This window comes from Rattus norvegicus, chromosome 8 (genome assembly GCF_021556685.1).
Source record: "Rattus norvegicus strain SHRSP/BbbUtx chromosome 8, alternate assembly SHRSP_T2T, whole genome shotgun sequence".
Taxonomy (NCBI): Eukaryota; Metazoa; Chordata; class Mammalia; order Rodentia; family Muridae; genus Rattus; species Rattus norvegicus.
Window position 1 is genome coordinate 86199612 of NC_141541.1, and position 6092 is coordinate 86205703.

Sequence of the window (6092 nt, forward strand, 5' to 3'; positions counted from 1 at the left end):
TTATATATTATTTCTCGCCATCTTCTGCTTTGGGGTTTGAACTGCTCTTGTTTTTCTCAAACCTAACTACGTCATCGGGTTATCTGAGACCTTTCCGAGTTTTTAATGGCAGCAGTCCAAGTCAAAACTTTCCTCTGAAAACTGTATCCGCTGTGTCCCAAAAGCTCTGGTTTCATTTTCACCGGATTCCAGGAACTCTGAAATTTTCTCCCGGATTTTTTTTTCAATGACTCGGATCACTCAAAAGTGGTATATTGTTTAATGTCTAAGTGTTTGTGTGGTTTCTACAGTTTTCCTGCTATTGATTCCTAACTTTTTTTACACTGAGATCTTATAATCTATAAGAGCTAATGTGTGTGCTTGTATGTGTGCATGTCTCTGCGTGTATGTACATACGTGTGTGTGTGTGTGTGTGAGTGTGTGTGTGTGTGAAGACTTGTTTCAGAACCTCAGAGGTGGTTTATTATCTTTGAGCAGGGAATGCCAAGAACCTGCGGTATTCTGACCATAACTATGGGAGTAGGTAACATCGACTGCCTAAAAAAATATGTATTCTTATTTCTGTTGGATGGACTATTCCGTAGGTATCTATTAGGTACATTTTGATCTATGTCATAGTTTAATTCTGAAGTGTCTTCAGTGATTTGTAGCTGAAAGCAGAAGATTGATGGGAAATTTGTTAATACATTTTTCAAAAATTGTCAAAAGACAAATTTACACAATCTTAATGAGGCAATGACTTATATCTTTGAGCCGAGCGCTGGCAAGCCAGAAAAGCAAGCTAAGCTCTCTAAACCACAGGCTTCTAGACTTTACCGAGGCTGAGTCTTCAGTCGTACCATACCAGACGAGAGTCCAGCTTTCTTCAGGAGGTTTTCTTTCTGTTATTTGATAACTCGGGGCAACGTTCATTTACTGTGCGTTCCTGCGGTCACTAGAGAATCGTATTCTGTCTTCTGAGAACTGTGCACTTTCAGAAGAGCCTGAGATATGTTACTTCCACATTTACAAACATGGCACGGACAAAACAGTGCTGCTGCCTTTGAAACGTCCCAGCAGAGCATGTGACAGGCAAGCTCCACTTACTATCAAGAGCCTCTTAGCATCGCTGAGCATGGCCCAAGCACGGCGGGTGCTTCAGAGGTCGAAGAGTCACAGAGACAGCTACGGCTTGCACTAACGTTTGTGTTTCGTGGACTTTCAAAGGCCTTTGACAGACTTTCAAATTGTGTATTGTTTGCTAGAAAGTTATGTGTTTGAAATAATAAGGCATATCCTTCTCTCTCCCCTTGACCATGGGAATGATTCAGGTCTATTATCTGAAAATTCTTCTCTTCACCCCGTTCTTTGAGATGAGTGAGCTGTCCCTAACAGAAATTCTTTCAGGCGAAGATTCTGCATACCGTTCATTAGGAGAAAGAGTGTTTCTTGTCTCTTGTGGCCCATCTTTAAGCTGCTCTTCCTGAAGACAAAGACGTTAATGCTTGTATGTAGTGCACAAGTCAGGTTAGTTCTCCAACCCTTGTTGATATTTCAGGAAAACTGACTTGACCTTTTTAAGTCCACAGTCATGGGAAATTCTGTGTCAGAATTTCAGGGTCCTTATGTCCTGAGGCTTAGGTCTGACTCTGGTTCCAAGTTACTGCTCACCAGAACTCCAGCCCAAGCCTGGTCATTGTCCTCCCATCGTGCTAGCTGTGTGACATACTGAGTGATTTTTTTACTACTTGCTGTTCAAAACACCCACCAAGGGAAATGTGCAGTGGGCTCTCCTGATTCTGCTGTATTATAGAGAATATCTCCGGGTCAGAAAGAAATGGTGATGAGATATGTGACAGAAACAAGGGTGAGAAAGGTCCCCCCCTCAGCTAATGGTTCCCATGTTTACCCCATGGCTCCACACATTTGAGTAGAACATCACGGGGGGTGGGGGGGGACGTGTGGCAGAAGACAGTCGTTCATATTGTAGACAAATATCAGAGAGGGAGGAAGAAGGGGCCTGCACCAGCTCAGTCCAACTTGGAAAAGTTTCCAGAACCTCTCAAAACAGTGCCACCAGATGGGAAGCAGATGTTAAAATGCAGGAGCCTGGGAGGAACATTGCATATAAAACCAAGTTTTCTTGTTTTCTGACTTCTCGAGATCTCCTCTCTCTCTCTCTCTCTCTCTCTCTCTCTCTCTCTCTCTCTCTCTCTCTCTCTCTCTCTCTGTCTTCCTGTCTGTCTCTCTTTCTCACTGTCTGTCTCTATCTCTATGTGTTGTCTCTTTGTCTATCACTCTCTGTTTGCCTATTTATATGTCTCTCTGTCTCTCTTTGCATCTCTCCATGTCTCTGTGTCTCTTTCTGGGTGTGTCTCTCTTTGTCTGTATCTCTCTGCCTCTGTCTATCTGTGTGTATCTCTGTGTGTGTGTGTGTGTGTGTGTGTGTGTGTGTGTGTGCGTGTGTCACTCGGTGTCTCTCCTTGTCTCTCTCTTCTCCCTCTCTCTCCTCTCTTCTCCCATCAGCCTTTGGCTATGATTCCCAGGACAGCCTCAAACTCTGCACCTTCCTACCTCAGCCCCCTGTTAGCTGAGGTTAACAGACGGATGCCACTGCATCCAGATTCCATGCCTTTCCAGTAAGGCCATTGTTCAAGAGTTCTAAAGCCTTGCTGTTAGCTGAATATGGCCCTTGGACTGGCAGTATCAGCATTACCCATGAGCCTGTTTAAAGGCGGGCTCTTGACTGCCCTCCTCCAGACCTACCTTGTAAAATAAATTCTACACTGTGCTCAAGTAACTCCTGTCTGTGTTACTGTGAGGAATAGCATTTACAATTACATACTGTTAATGGTCTAAGTGGTAGGTAACTTAGTAGCCAGGTTTACGCACTGCAGTAGCCAAGTGTGCTCTAAGACTATTATTTACTGTCCAACTCTTCTTTCAACTATATGTACTTCTTTTTATTGTACTTTTATTAAATCATAATTTCATTTGATTTTTAAATTATAATTTTTATTAAATTATAAATATACAATAGCTCAACTCTACACACACACATTTTTAAAGGAAAACCATTACATCTTATTATACCATTATACCATGATCCGAACTTTGGAAAAATATTATTAGAAAGGTTTCACACACTGAGGGGTGGTGGTATACCAGCTTTAACTCCAGGACTTAGGAGGCAGAGGCAGTCAGATCTCTAAGTTCGGGGCCAGCCTGGTTGACAGAGGGAGTTACAGGACAGCCAGGGCTATACAGAGAAAACCTGTCTTGAAAAACCAAAGGGAAAAAAAGAAAAGGAAGTTGAAAAAAGGTTTCACACATCAGCTGAAACTTACAAATTTAACACTATCAAAGAAAGAATACCTGTACATCCTTACAAAGACCACTAGAAACAATTAACAAGGTAAGAAACTGGAAAGGGTGTGTGTGTGTGTGTGTGTGTGTGTGTGTGTGTGTGTGTGTGCGCGCGCGCGCGCACGCGCAATCCTATCTATACAATAAGGTAATGTCATTAAATACTCCAGTCTATTCACAGAATGGCTCTCTGCATGTGCTCTGGTGTCTGGCTGTATCACTCCACATTTGTGGTCAACAGATAAGAATCTTCTGAACACAGTTTGATAACATTAAGCTGCTCAGTTCCTCTGGGCACTCGTCCTATCTGATTTATATCCTGAATCCCACAGCAAGTAAGAAGAAACTCGGCATCGAATCCTGCCTCCATAGTCCCCACTTCCTCTGCTCCCTCGGGACCATAGCTTCCTGAAATATATGATTCCTCCATGTTCCAAAGTTTCCCTCTTCATTGTGCTGTGGCTAAAAGAGTGTGAGGATAATTTCCAAAGTCATTATATTTTATACTTTTGTCATCTTCTCTGCAGTCGCCGTAATTGTCTCCCTTGCCCCAATCCTGCTGGGCATAGCCAGGTTTCCATCACAGTTCTCCTCCTCCATAACCAGGGCTATGTACCAGGGTAGCCACCCGCAAATCCACATCCACTTCCATACCCCCACCCCCAATAAAGTGGCTTCCTGGTCCTGGTCCAAAATATCTACCGCCACCATGAGATTCCACCAAGCCAAAGTTCCCTCTTCTCCCATTCCTGACTCTTTGGATTTCTGTACTTCTTGCCTTTTTCCCTTCTGCAATGTAGCCACTGATAATGTGATATTTTTGTGACTCAGTTCTTCCCCATAGGACAATGGCTTATGCCCCCTTCCTACTGCCTATCAGTAATTTTTAAAAATATTATTTTGACGATATCATTTTTCCATGTTCTTCAGAGTAATACGTAGTGATCTTCTTCAGCTGCACAGACGGCTTCTTTGAAGTCATGTGGGCTCTGGGTTTTCAAGATTCCTCTATGGCGATGCTGTGGCCCAGTACCGCTCCCCTCAAATGAAAGAGATTTGCACCCCAATCAGTGTCAGCTTCAGCTGTGGATGGTGGCCAAATTTACAAAACCAAACCATGGTGATCCTCTGTTCGCAGGGCCGCTCTAACCACATAGTCTACTTTGCCTACTGTTCATGGCAGATTCTCAGACTTTCTCCCGTGGTCTCAATTCACAAGCCACTCACTTTTTTCTCTGTATAGCCCTGGCTGTCCTGTAACTCCCTCTGTCAACCAGGCTGGCCCCGAACTTAGAGATCTGACTGCCTCTGCCTCCTAAGTCCTGGAGTTAAAGCTGGTGTACCACCACCCCTCAGTGTGTGAAACCTTTCTAATAATATTTTTCCAAAGTTCGGATCATGGTATAATAAGATGTAATGGTTTTCCTTTAAAAAATGTAAGTGTGTGTGTAGAGTTAAGCTATTGTACATTTATAATTTAATAAAAATTATAATTTAAAAATCAAATGAAATTATGATTTAATAAAAGTACAATAAAAAGAAGTACATATAGTTGAAAGAAGAGTTGGACAGTAAGTAATAGTCTTAGAGCACACTTGGCTACTGCAGTACGTAAATGTGAATGGAACTGCTCCTTTTCTCCTTCTCCACAGGAATAATTTCTAAAGTGTCCTCCATCCCGGACTTGGCCTCGGTTTCCCACAGCCTGAATGAGGTGAGAATTCTTCTTATTGCTTCTTCACTGTGCCACCCTGCTCCTGAAAGCGCACATCTGGGAGGAGCCACACACTGGGGCCACTGCAAGCTGGCCTGTGAGCTTCTGGCTGGGCTCCGTGCCTCTACCTCCCAGCTGGCCATAGGAATGCTGGAGTTGTACGTGTGAGCCCTGCCGTCCTGCCCTTTTCATCCTAGGTCCAGGAGACTGAGCTCACATAGGGGTTTTGCCTGCTTAAGCCATTGCAGTGGCCTGGTGGTGGGTTTTTCAGTATATGGAGAACAGGGTTGAATGCTTTGGCCCTTTGCCTGCATCAAGATAGTGAGGCTTACTGGAATACAAAGGTAAACCAAGGTGTTCTGGAGATGGAAGTGAGTCTAGGGTTTCATGATTAGCCTGGGCAACATAGTAAGACCTCATCTCAAAACCAAAGGTAGAAGAATGACTCCAATGTGAACCATTAAATAAACTGCCCTAGTTAGCTTCTCCCACACTCTGTGCTAAGGATCCATGAGTGGAATCCAAACAGGTAAGACCAAGCCAGGCGTGGTGGCCTGTGCCTTTCATTCCAGTGCTTAGGTGACTAAGGCAAGAGGCTAAGTTCATGGGTATCCTGGGCGACATAGTAAGTTCTGTGTTAGCTGTGAGTTACATAGGAAGACCTGGTCTTGGAGAAAGAAAGAAGGAAAAAGGAAGAAAGAGAGAAACAAGGAGAGAGAAGAGGAGAAAGAAGGGTAGAGGGAAATGCAGAAATGGGAGGAAAGAAGCTAGCCCTTTCTGCAACATACCTCTCTTACAGCTTCTCTAACTTCTATTCCTGTTTACAGAGGGCTAGATCTTACCCAAGCTGCCCTTTTGTCATTAGAACACAGCTGGTTCCCATTTTTCTTATCTTTTCATTGGTTTTCTGGTGTTTACTTATTTGGGTTTATTTTTAACATATTCAGCTACACACATTTTAATTGTACTTTTCTTGCTACACAACGGCCCCATAAGTCTGGCTCTTGGGAACTTCTGGGCATCTTTAAATCCG

The 6092-nt window shown here is 43.5% G+C and overlaps 1 long non-coding RNA gene across 4 annotated transcripts in view; it reads right to left on the reverse strand.

Moving 5' to 3' along the window:
• LOC108351748 (uncharacterized) overlaps nucleotides 1–1015 on the reverse strand; it is a 31042-nt gene extending 30027 nt beyond the window's left edge. For all 4 annotated transcript variants that reach the window (XR_015627899.1, XR_015627897.1, XR_015627896.1 and 1 more), the window contains exon 1: nucleotides 817–1015. This is a non-coding gene — a long non-coding RNA (uncharacterized LOC108351748). The remainder of the gene's footprint in view (nucleotides 1–816) is intronic.
• Nucleotides 1016–6092: the final 5077 nt, after the last annotated feature.